The sequence below is a fragment of the Myripristis murdjan genome, chromosome 23, assembly GCF_902150065.1.
Source record: "Myripristis murdjan chromosome 23, fMyrMur1.1, whole genome shotgun sequence".
In the NCBI taxonomy this organism is placed as follows: domain Eukaryota; kingdom Metazoa; phylum Chordata; class Actinopteri; order Holocentriformes; family Holocentridae; genus Myripristis; species Myripristis murdjan.
The window spans coordinates 2,777,193-2,791,138 of record NC_044002.1 but is presented as its reverse complement, the minus strand read 5'-3'; positions in this window follow the sequence as shown (position 1 = coordinate 2,791,138).

Genomic DNA, 13,946 nt, shown 5'->3' with positions numbered 1-13,946 from the left:
AATGCTGTTGCTGAGGAAAGACCTGAAAAAAAGAGGAGAAGGAGATAAGATTGAGCTGTCTTTGTTATGAGCAGTCATGCAAATTGAATGCTCTTGACCAGCACATGACTCCAATAGTATCTGGTTTTGCCACTGGAATGATATGGAAAATCATTATCTTAACCTCACAAAGGAATGGACAGGAAAGCTTGCAGTCTTTCACCATAGCAACCGGAATTTTACAGGACCAGGAGGTTGCTCACAGGGCAAGCGGTTTCACAATTTGAGGAATTCAACAGCTTATCACCTCCCTGACAGTATCAGCTAACCATAATGACGGTGCATCTATCAAACTGTGACAAGATGATGCTTCGCTAAGTGAATGATGAATAAACATTTTAAGGGTCATTCCTGAACGCTGACCCCACCTCTGGACTAACGTCATTGAGGCAACGTTGGAGAGAGCGCGCCCATGATAATAGTAACAATCACATCTTCAGCCCCACAAATCAACAGCCACTCAGTCTGAAACGCACACCATGACATCATCTTTAATTTTCCATCAAACTGGTCCGAGCGGGAGACTTCAGCACTTCTACTTTCCATGAACTGGATTCAGGAGTGACGGAGTGTTCAAGCATCTACTGCCTCGGGTGCTGTGTCTCCATCACTCATCCAAAACAACCTCAATCTGATTCCGAGTGACGGGGAGAGGGGGAAAATGTTCCTGTGTTGAGTGCAGCTAGGTATAAACTATAAGCATAACATTTTCAACAACGGTTTTGCTGTAAGAGCTGAAGTAGGTGGTTACCTCTGCACTCTAACAGCTTTTCTCCTGGGTTCGGGCCGTTATTTTCAGTATAACTGACATGAGATCATTCGTGAATTGTGCTGAATTTAGAGTAATTGTAAATTGTTATTCTCAAATTGGTGCATTTATGATATAATTTATGTATTTTTCTGTATTTTGCTATTTGGTTCATCACAGTCATGTTTTTACCTCCGCCAAAGGGTTTATATACTTTTGGTGAATATCCAACATGTGTAAGTTGCATATCTTGACATGTGCATTGTGCTGGCAGAGGTATGCACTCCACTGAGCGCTTTCTAGATTGCAAATGCAAAATTTCCGGTAGTTGTTAGGTAACCCAAGACTGCAGACTATGATCTTGTGATTTAAAAGAGTTAAAAAATATTGAGAATAAAAAAAGACACAGATATGTGTGTATGCTTTAACAAACAGTGATGCTGGTGACAATAGCAATAAATGCATTACCCAATGTGTAAATGCCTTTAATGTTGTACCCAAGTGATGAAGTCAAAAGTGAGTATGAATTGTTTCTCGGCCATTTCTGAATCCCACAAATGTAATTATATTATATTTCACCACAATATTTCATTTTAACAGCAAAAGACTTGGCAGGGTTGACAACTGAATTTGTTTAATTAGTGCAAATGGACACTGTTTAGTTTCTTGGCATGTGAGCTGCTGTGGCAATTAGCTAAATGACTCCTCCCGAGAACGCCTGCTTTAATGCCGCTTCCTTTGCCAAGAGATTTCCTTCAAAGCATCTTCAGAGTTCCCTCTCTCCTTCATACGCTCCTTTGTCCTTTACTTTTGGTGTATCCTGTGGTCCATTTAAGGGCCTCCTATATCTGGTCTCTAATAGACCCTTGAGCCTCCCAGCCATCACAAGGCCTCTGTCTCAAGATCAAGTCTTCTCTAACACCTGTACTCCTTGAAACAGCACAGCAGATTTTTCCTTTAAAAACACACCTTTCTTATTAACCTGCGTCACAGTGGCTACAGGAGTGTTCCATCTACTTTAATTGAGATGCTAAAGATCAGTCTGCATTAAACTCTGACGTCAGTATGGTCACTTCTGGGAAATCATGTCCACACAGGAAGTCCAGAGAAAGCAGGGCTACCCTTGTTGTAAAGAATAAGGACAGTAACTCACATACGCAATTAGTTCCTATTACGTATGTGAGTTACTTCTCTAAACAGAAGCTGTGAGGAATGGAACGCAGCTCATCACACAAGTGGATTTTCTGCGACATCACACATCAAATAGTTTAGACTCTCACCCCTGACTATGTGATCAAGACCATGCGTTAACAATTAGCGTGCAGCATTCCCCAGCTCCTTAGTGGCTAATGGCTGGTTTATATAGACCTACTTCAGATTTCATACATATTGATAAAAATAGTGTTCAAAACAATCAAGCCTTTTGAGGCAGAGAATCATGGGATAGTAGTCATTCCCCTGTTAAGCCACAGCACAGTTGGAGCTTTGTGTTTTCATAACTTGACGAACATTCAGTGATCTTGATACATATAGATGCATGGATCAGAGTGACCTCTCCTTGACCCCATCAGTGATGACATGTTGGCCAAGAGCTATGTTGCAATCTATTCTATTCATAATTTCCCTCTATAATAGAATAACCAACAATTAGAAAAGCTCCTGTTATGTTGTTTGCATATCTCTAAAATGACAAGGAACCAATAGGTGGAAGTGCAATGCTTAGGGCCTTAGGGTTATTGTAATATTCCAGTGATCATAGAAGGATGAATTGGTGGGAAATGAAACAGACAGTTCTAGGAGGTATTTCTGAGGACAAATAAAGTCAGGAGAAGAGACGGGATATGATTCAGTGAGGATAGTGACCTAAGTGTGGAGTGTCAGAGAAACAGGCTTGTGATGGGAACAATTATGGTTTGAAACCCCAGACCAGCTGAGACTGAGTAATACTCCACTGTTGCAGTAACTGTAGTCAAAGTACTTACTGTAGCACTTACAGTCAAAGTACTTAGCAAGGCATTCATTCCCTAACTGGTTCAGTGAGCAGCTGTGGAAGACTGTGGTTGTACTGGGCAGCCAGTATAACCCAGTTATATTTAAATGGGTGGAACTCATTTACTGCGAAGTAGAGTGTGGCTACAAAAGAGTAGCTGAAGGGTTCTGATTTATTGTATTTTGTGAAATGCAACGCTGCAGACTGTCAGGGATTACAGTGATACCTCTCTCTACTAAAACAGTTCTTGTTCTTGAGCTGGTTCCCTACAGGATTCTTGGAACCAAGGTGGTACCCAGTGAACAGGCCTGTGTTTGCACCATTTGGAGTGGGACTATTGTGACAGGGGTGTCAGGAGATGTCCAAATTGAGAGCAGTATTTTTTTTCTTTGGCAGACCACTACATGCTCTTCAATTTCTCTGCCATCACTATCTTTCCCTGTAGAATAATACACGCCAACTCTTCTTGTTGACACCGTTTACACTTCAGGTCCTACATTTCTTTTTTTCTGTGGTTCCAGCTGGGAACTAGTTTCTCTGAACCAATTTATTTTTGGCCAGAATGGTCAAAATGGCTCAAATTATATTTGCAAAACAGAAAAGAACCTGTTCCTTTTGGGTCAAAAAGGCCTATGTGAGTCTTGACAGTCTGGGCACCGTAGTCTTAACAATACTGATGGAGAACTGCCATAGACAACATCAGAGAGAGCAGCTCAGGCTTGTTGAGTTTGAGTTTGAGGTGGTGGGCAGACAGCCAACTGGAGATGTGAGTGAGAATCACAGCTCCACCTGAGGGCTGGGATAGGAAAGCAAAGTGAAATTGAGTGTCATCAGAATTGTATGTGATGACAGGGCCAAGTGATCTAGTCGAGAAAGCCAAGTGATCTAGTCTAGAGAGAAAAGAGAAAGGGCCGACACACTGAGCCCAAAGGGACCCCACTGTGTTGTTAAGACAGAGGTCCTCTCCACAAGACATGATAAGTATGACATCGAAGGTTGGAGTAAAACCATGAAAGACCAGAGGAAGGGGTGAATGGGCTGTCGTGTGTTACAGTTGTAACATGCAATTCAAATAAAGAAAAGATAAGTGTGAGAGAGGAGGAACAAGACATTTCTTTCAATGACATGAGCAGACCCGTGACACCACCATCACCACAAACCAAAGGCCTTGCGGAAGTTTAATGTAGTGGAGGGGGCACCAGGGTGACATATATATGAGCCAGGAAGTAGAGAAACCACAGGGAAGTGGTTGATGAGATGAACTCTCAAAGTCTCAAACTGAGAGATAATGAAAGAGCAGGTGTCTCGAGGAACTGAAGCAGTGCATTGATGATTACGGTCAGGCTCTGGAGATGAGGAATCAGAGCAGATTGCTAGAGTTTCAGCCAGATATTTCCTATTTCAGAGGGCTTTAACTCTGTAAACCTCAAGGTTACTCTGCGGGCCAGAAGAGCAAAATTTCACTCTGACACTGTTTTCATGGTGCTGATTCACAATTATACCCAGAGTGTTTCCTAAGCCTGGCTGTTTATTGAAGGAACCTGTGTATGATCTAAGTGCCAGCTCTCTAGCACCCAGCTGTACTATACTCAGAGCCACATTAAAGCCCTTGTTGTGGTTCATACGCATGTAAAAACCACAAAGTTGTTGCTACATTTCACTTTTTCCATCATCCAAATGGAGACAAGGTGCTCCATGTTTGCTCCTGCCAGTTGCACCTGAGCTTGAGCTAACTACATAATTGGATTGGCTATGGTGTGTGATTGAATCCTGTTAACCTATTTCCTCTCCCTCCAGCAGTTAGAGGGATCCACCCATGAAAGAAGAACTAAATGTGGCTACTGCGGGTAAGTGAGAGGTACCACTGCATCGATACTTGCATTCAAGGCTGTAACTCCATACTCTTAGCCTTGCCATGGATTATGGATTATTATGGCTTTGTGAGTACCCTAATCTGCGCAAATGAACTCTAATAATGTGAGGTTTTCTTTTGCCCATTCATTCACCTTTGCTGAAGTTCTTCTACTTTCCTTGATTATAATTGCCTTGATTTAGTTCTCAGTCATCATATCGAACACAATTTTTCAATTTTAAAAAATCTTGTGTGTGTGCAAATGTGTGTATGCACCCACACGTATAAAGTACACATGAATGTTTGTCTGCATGCCTGTGTGTATTTGTATATGTGTGTATTTGTTTATTTGTACATATAGGCTAGGCCTAGTTTTTCCTAGTGTGCCCGTGGCAGGTGCTGGTGGATTCCCGTCAGAGGAGGGGTGAAACCCACTGTGGTTTGGGGTCTTCTGGCCTGGACCACCTTCAGTTTGCTCTGCGGCTCCGACCGGGCCAGCGGGTTTGTGCCTCTGAAGGCGCTCTCAGTCTCTGGCCACACACTCATCAGACTTGACAATTTAATGATGGGGCTGGGGCAGCCCGGGCTGTTAGTCTAAGTGAAGAGCAGAATCCAGAGCCTTAATGAGGGCTGCAAGCATACTATGCCACCACAGCAAACAAGCTTGGCAAGCCACCATCACTGGGAGCTTTTCCGTGCATGTGCCACTATGTTTTCTACATGATTATGAACTCTTGGACGTATATTTGTCTGGTTATTAGAGATTTCTGAGTGCATGCTATTTCTCTGCCTATATGTTGTACCTGTGTAGTTGTGAGTGTGTGTGTGCATCAGTTAGTGTGTGAGGTCTGAAGTGGTCACCCAGCAGTGCCTGGTAAAGGCCCTGAGTTGTTTATCCTTAACTGATTCAGACAGAGATGGTTGTGGTGGGCTGAATGGGCCGTCTGTGATGGCTGTCTCTCCCTCTCCTCATGGCCGCCTCAATGCCCTCACTTAGCTCCCTCTGCCCTGATCTCAGGCCTGTCACTATGACTGATGGCCACTTTACAAATGGGGCATTTCCCCCTACATGGCCCTGCTGAAACAAATAGTGTAGTGCAAGGCCCTTATGCACATGCCACACCTGCAATGAAATCATAAAGTTTAAACAGAGCAGATCCAGGGCTCAGCAGGCACAGTGAGTCCTCTTATGTGCACCTAACAGTGAGGGGAAACAATTCAAAGTGTACCAGACAGATGCTTTAAATTCAACAGCAATGGAAAAGAAACTCTGTTACATGTTTTTTTTTTTTACATGGAGTATTTTTTTTCTCTTGGCGGATGGCACAAAGTTTAGCCCTGTAACTGAATGGCCAAAGGGTCATGGGTTCAATTCCTGCATGGTGTCCCTGTATTCTCCAGTTTTCCCACAGTAAAACTATAGAATGACTCATATTTACACTTACGCTGTCAAGATTTTCAGAGTTTTAATCTGTAGCACTGACTGTATATAGACCACAGTGACAGTAGTCCCTCTAATGTGAACCACTTCTGTTTCCTCAGTCCTGTGCAAAATCCTTTAATTGTGTGATTAAATCTGGGTCAAAGCTTACACCTGCACTTCCACGCTCACATCCCGTCTGTGCTTTGAAACTTTTATGGACTTCAGTGCAAGAGGAAAGGTGTGAAACACTCAAGGGTCTGTACACTGAGTGAAACTGTTACCTGTGTGTAAATTACATCTAATTAACAGCCTCGGAGAGCTGGGCAGACCTGCATGGCTTAGTGCATTTGCCCACGCTGCAGAAGAAAGAGGGCAGAGTGAGTGTGTGTGAGCGAGTGTGAATGTGTGTGCCGGGGGGTTACTTAGAGAATGGTGGCTCCAGGGATGAGTGGCCTTGGTGGGCCAGCAGCCTGCAAGTGTAAATGTTCCCCATGAGAAAGACTGCCGGCTGCTCCCTGACCCTTAACCCTCAGGAGCCCTGGGGCGGGTTTTTGTTTTGATGATTCATTTAAACCGCTTAACAAAACTCCCTTTATTTCTTCTAAAAATATGCACACTCTTCATAACTTAAAATATGTCAATGATCATTTTAAACCATTAAAAATATGATTTTTAATTTTATAAGAAATAAAGACAATTTTGTTCAGAGTCACATAAACCATGCCATGGATGGCTTTGTCACCGCTCTGTGGCAGGGCTTTATTTAAATTGTAGCGAGATCTCAGGGTCTCCTATATCACCACAGTTGTCCTGCTGAATTACAGGGAAAAGTGTATAATATGATGCTCACAACATCTTGATATTTTCTATTTGATGTAACAGTGCTGCCACAAAACAATGGCATCTTGGCTTTGAATATTTCACTTAGTATAAATGTAATGTAGTTTCAGTGAGGTGCTGCAGCCAGCAGATACACAATATGTAGATGACACTGTTGCATGAAAAAAAAAAAAGATCTGTATTGTTTATTTCCATAATTTTCAAGCTTTTAAAGGGGAGTTCAAAGGGAAGCCTAAGGGGTTAAACACCTTAAACACCTCAGCCTTCACGCATTTACAAATTGACTGGCACTCTTTACCACTGTTGTTTAATATCCATGCACACATTCATTTTGACAGCAGCATTTATCATTGATCCATTTATCATTTCTCTTCAGTCAGTGCCGGATAAAACTTTCTGACTCACCTGCCAAGGGCTTGTCAAAGAGATGTTTGATCAAAAATAGATTTGAGACAGATCCATTGTTTTGCTTTAATGTGTTGGGCTCACAGTCAGACAGAGTATATGACTGTCAACAGGAGCAGTTCTAGCAAAGGCAAACACTAAAGACTGTTTATAACCAAGGCACTGAAATTGAATCTTCTCATGCTTTACTGATTGATCCAGCAATGACAAAATTTCCCTGAATATGGCAATAATAATTTAAGAGCGAAGTTCATATTAACAAGTCGTCTGTCAGTCATTTTGCTGTTGTGGTTACAGGCGCAGGGCTAAGCTGTCGCCTCCATGGGTGTGTTTGGCCGCTCTCAGGAAACTGGGCAGGCTTAAGTCATTTAAAGCAGTGTGTAAAACACTAAATGAGTTGGCTAACAAAACCACTGGAGGCTGCTGATGGCTACTGTGAGGCAAGGGAGGGATGTGGAGATGAGAGGGTGGAGGGGAGGAAGTCGGTCTGGTGCACACGACAGGCCTCTTCTCGTGAACCCAATCACCCCTTAATCACAGAAGGAACATCAGCTGTTGACATCACTTGACGTGCTAATATAAACAAAATAAAGTGTCTTACTCACATACTGTAGTGTAATATACTCATTTTCAAATAACAGTCTCGTAAATACACTGAATTATGAAAGCAGAATTAAAAACAGTCATTATGTCTACATATTGGCATATGCAGGATAAAGGAGGACGCTATTCGCTACTGGCTTGAAGCTATTGACATAGTCATTAAATAAGCATGTAAGATTCAGTTACGACTGAAATAATGTAAAGCATTAAATCTCAAAGTCCGGACCATGGTCTGCACCTGGACGAAATGGCAAGTCAATCCAGACCCGGCCCATACCTTGTATGATTTTGTTATTGCCAGCTGTTCCAGACCTCTGACCTTGAATCAAAATCAGATGTGGACCTTTGAGTAATAAGCTTGAGCACCCCTGATGTAAACGCTGGAATATTAAAGGACCATCCAAAGGAATTTGAATGTTTGGCCAATTTACCACAATTTATCCACATTTTACATTGCAACAAATTATTTTGCAAATCACATGCGGGGGTACTACAGATTTCACAACATCTAATCAAAATCCCTCAATTATCAGAGTAGAATTCTGGTGGAAACAGCCACCTTATAATGTTCTGCTTCTGCGGCCAGCAAAGTTGTTGCTATTCATAAACCACTGAACTGATAGTTGGCTGTGTAAAGCAAAGGCTTGCCTGGGGACTATTTTCTGGCGAAGCGACGGTTTCACTCTACCCAATCTGAAGTGATTCAAGTTATCAAAACACAACAGTGCCACTGCTTTTAGGAAAACTCATGTGGGGGACTTTATTCCACTGATGGAATACTGGTGTGAAGAAAGTTTGAAGTCTGAAAGTTCATTTTCATATCGTAGCGGAATGAATGGAAACCAGCAGCTGGATACAAGGGAGGAAAAACGATATAGGAGTTCCAAAATATGACTGCTTGCTTTAGGAGAAGATGTGAGGTATATACATCTTGTAGATATTATGCTAAACATAAAAACTCACTGGTAAGTTCCTTTAAACTGTAGCCAGTGATAGCTGCATTTGGCCCTGGGTAGAGTTTGCCGCTAATGCTTTCAGTATTGGGGTAATGTTTCTGGCCGTGGGGGGCATGACATCAGTAGCAGGTCCCCTCCAAGGGTGGTGCTGCTTATTTTCTTCTCTCCATTAAAAGTGGGCCATTCTGGAAGGCCGATTTAGAAGTTCTACCGCAGATGCAGGCGGCTGTATGACTGTGGTTAGGCACCTTTAAAAAGGGGATGATAAATTGTTTTTTAATTGCTTATAAATGTGTAACTTGGCTTGGCTCGTTGCCGTCAGTACTGATTGCTCATTGGAGTCCACAAGCTGGTGCAGAGCTCAACACTGTGCCTGCAACTCGGCTTATAAACCAAGGGAAATCATGTATTTCATGTATACAGAGGAGAGGCCTGCTGCATGGATACAGTGTGAGACGTTTGTTTGTGGTAGTATTATGGCAACTTAATAGGAAGACTGTATTTGTTTAACATGTTGCATTTACACAACCCCCATGATCCTAATTATATTATTCACTGCCAAAAGCTCTACGGCTACATTATTTCATAACAAACCATGACAACAGAAGGAAATCCTATTTTCTGAAATAGAAACCCCACCCAAAATGTAGAAATGCCTCTGATAAATGCTAAAAGCAATAGTCTTTAGCACCAATGCACAGTTAAAAACATCATCTTTCAACATTCTCCTGTTTCCCCTGAGGACAGACTCTGAAGCGTGAGTGAAGATGCAGACGATTTGCCCACTGTAACCCCTCTACAAGTCTGTGCAGCCAAAGCTACAGGCCTCGGTAACCACTAACCCCCAGTGTTGGCCCTGTCTGGTATGTAAACAGTGTGTTAGTCACTGGCCACGGTGATCCAAAGTTTCCAGAGCTCAATGGGGAGAACCTTGCCACCGGGGGCGTCTGACCAAATGACTAATGAAGGTGTCATTAAGCCTGTTGATTTTCACAGGCAGTAGCTACTCCAGCCCAGGTAGACCTTGGCATGTGCAGGTTGTTGTTTATACTCTTCCACCAATGGCTTATGTTAGCATTAGGTCGGGGGGTGGGCAGGGATGGGGACCACATCCTAGACTGGCTTTCAAGAGGGCAGGTACCGTCTGACCCTGAATCAGGGTGTCATTAAGTGTGTTGATTTTCACAGGGCTGCAGCTTTTCCACTGTTGAGTAGGTAGACCCTGGCATGCGTCGGTCCTTTAACCTTTCAATAATTATGTTAGCTTTAAGTTTGGGAAAAAGTGACCGTCGTTCCTGGATGTAGAGCGCAACGTCTCCCTATAGGGCGGACCCTGCCGTGGCACTTGTCCCCTATTGGCTGTTTGTTGTCCAGATGAGATGATTCAGCTCCAGGCCACTCGCCCTGCTGATTAACTGATGTCTATGTTTTACACAATGACTAGGGTAACAAGTGACTCCAGGGTGTGGGCGGCCTATTAAGACAGGGTTGTTTTTATGGTGATGTTTAGATGACATTGGTGATGAACTCGGGTGTGCTGTTAGAAGCTTGATTGGGGGAATAAACCAAGGCGAGGGCCAGGAGACAAGCTGACCGCAGCTGTCAGCACCAACTTCAGCTGAAGACTGGAACAAATAAAAATGAAACAAGGAGTGTGTTGTAAAGACAACCACTGTTACAAGTGGACATGCAGCTTAAAGGACCATACCAGTGATTTTAAAATGACAGCTGACCCACATTTTACATTGCAACAAACCATTTTGCAAATCATGCGGGGGTACTACAGATTTCACAACATATAATCAAAACCCCTCAATTTTCATATTAGAATGCTGGTTGAAACAGCCACCTTATAATGTTCTGCTTCTGCGGCCAACAAAGTTGTTGCTGTTCATAAACCACAGAACTGATAGTTGGCCGTGTAAAGTAAATGCTTGCCTGGGGACTATTTTCTGGTGAAGCGACAGTTCCACTCCGCCCAATCTCAAGTGACTCAAGTCATCAAAACACAACAGAGCTGCTGCTTTTAATAAAACGAATGTGGACGACTTTATTACAGTGATGGAATACTGGTGTGAAGAAAATTTTAAGTCTCTGAAAGTTCATTTTTGTATCATAGTGGAATGAGCAGAAACCAATGGCTTCATTAAGTGGAAGAAAAAGTTCTAGAATACGACTGCTTGCTTAGGGAAAAGATTACTAGAGACATGAAGTATATGCATTTTGTAGATATTACGCTAAACATGCTAAATCACTGGTATAGTCCATTAAGAGTCGATCAGCTCTATCTCTACACACATATCAGGCTGAGACATTTCATGGCTTCTAACAAGCCTGGACAGTCTTTGGATCAAAAAAGGGTCCTCTGGTAATCATTCGGAAAAAAAGAGCTATCCAAAGCTCTAAAACCTGCCTTTATTCTGTTGCATTTGTCATGGTTCTAAGTTAAAAAATATACCTGATATGTTTTAGCCCCTTGGCCTTCTTCACACTGAAACCATATTTGCAATAGTTTTTAACATAGAACTATGATGAGCCAAATAGAATCTATCAGCAAGCTTTTAACAGAATTTTTTGGAGTGCCTTCCATCTGTGTTTTTTTCCGAGGTCTATCCAGAGTTGTGCCTCAGATACAGAACTTAATGAGAGCCTTTTTTTTTTTTTAGAGGGAATGGTAAATCGCTTATTTGCTGGCCTAGATTTCTTTGCATATCTGAATGCACGCACATTAATCCATGGATTCCCTATCAACAGGTGGATGGATTTTCCCCTTCTGCAAGATCCAGCTTGCATTTACGATACTATGTACGACTCCAAGTCTGAATTTCACACTCACCAAGCACCAAAGTAGTAAAATTTGTCTATGGTGGATAAATCAATAAGGCTCACCTGCAGCAGTGTAGAAAATAACATTGAATTCCTTGGTGATGTACAGTTATGTATATCTATAATATATCTGTCTATAATAAAAGTGAATTTTGGACAGTGATGAGACTGTATCCAGATTCCACTGAGGGACTGAAGAGCTGCTGCATGCATCCAGTACCTGCAAACCCAATTTTGGTGGGATTACAGTTACATACACATGTTTGTTTGCAGTCAGTGTTTCCTCAAAAATTACACTGATTTCACCACCTTCTGGCATATGTGGAGGGCCCAAGTGCTTGGACAGTGACAGCCTATGACACGTTTGCACTCTGAAAGGCCAAAAAGCACAAAGAGAGAGCATGAAACTACTCTGCTCCCTTCAGCTCCACAGAGGAAGGCAGAAAAAGAGTCAACTTTAACTGAGAGGCAAGTACATTTTTCTTGTATGGACCAAGTTGTGTGTGGACATTTATTTGACGTGTCACGTCATCGCCCTCCATGCCAAACAGCCTGGCCACCCCTATGGCTGACTCCAGGGCCATGTTTGAACTCCATGCCATACCTACACTGGTCTTATTCATTTGTGAAATAATTGCTATGACCTTTGCAAGTTTTCCTTGCCATGCCTCAAAATGCAGGCCCTCGAATTGGAAGAAGAAAAAAAATAATAAAAAAACAGGGGGCGCTAATTAAGCAGGGTATCATAGCTCTTTCCCCTCACCACACTCCACCATATTTTAGCTTAGCAAATTTGTCTGCACTTCTGTTCAGCACCATTTGTGAGTTTCTGTTGAGCAAGTGTGATGTAATGGCTGAATAAAGTAGGAATGATTCACCTGGGCTTGTGAGCTTAAGAAACCTCTGTTTTCTTAGGTACAGGTTCCAGTAGTCGTGAATAGTGTTTGCAGAATGACTAACATTCAATATTGAAATTGTTAGATTGCTCATTGATGAAATGGGGCTCTGGCCTGGATACAGTCTCTACAGTAAATGACAGAAAGTATGCAAGTCAACACAGGATAAGAGCCAGAGTGAAAGTTAGCCCAGTTTATCACTCTTGGTGTTGACAGTTTTCCTTTCAAAGAACTACACTGATTTTTTGGTAGCCTGGCTCATGGGTCACTTCAGCCAGTAGCCATATTTGACAAGAGGAATGGCGTCAAAATCATGCCTGAGTCTCTCCAGTAAATAGCTGTCTAGTACACTTTAACATAAATGCGAAGTAATCACAGGCAAAAGTTAGAACGGCTCTAAGGCCAGATGGTTATCTTATTTTAATGATACATGTCAGACATAAACTTCAACAAAAAACATGCACTTTAAATGGCAGAAAATCGTTCTTTGTGCAAGACTTTGACCTCAACTTTTGTTTGAAGTTAGCCAGACAGCTAACGTCTTTGTGATGCAAATTGTAACAGACTAGTGATAAAGAGTGAGATTTGATGTGCAGATATTCTGCACAAACCAAAAGCCAGTGCCAACTTTGGATCACCAAAAAGGTCCATTTGCTTTTGGATACTGCTTATTGCCTGCCAGGATAGGATGCCAGGATTAACACTGTAAAATCAGTGTCACTTTCCCAAACTTTGATGCAGATACAACTACTGAGTGCACACAGAAGATACATTTGCTCAAATTACTGGTTAAAACTGTATTTTTCCTGTTATCAACATGCAGAAAGATGCAGTAACTTCTACACTACCTATATCACTCCACATTAGAGCAGCAGTAGCCACCACAGAGACATGAGTAGATTTGCTACCATTTGTTTTTTTTCATTGAACACTTGAACACATGTTGGACAACAACTTTCTCCAGAGTACTAAGAGAGTACTAAGCTGGCATAATGCTGTGGCTAGCTTCTTCTTTTCCTCTACACACTTCCCTCTAATAATGCACATGTTTCATGTGTCCTTCAGGCACCTGCCAGCCACGGTTGCAACTGAGGACCAGCACAGAGAGCACAAGAAAATATGACATTATGTGAAATAATATCCCTTTTTTTTTTTTTTTTTCAAAATAGGTGAACTATCCCTTTAAGATGCTGTGTGCTCAAGTGCATGCATGCACACCGGACACAAAACAAAGAGATGTTGGTACTAATCCCGTGATCAGATATTGAATAAAGTGACCAACGGGCCAAACTCCTAAAAAGTCTTTGTAGTCCTCAAAGTGCTTAGCCAGAGATTTGCCCCCTTCCAAAATCAAGATCACAGAAAATA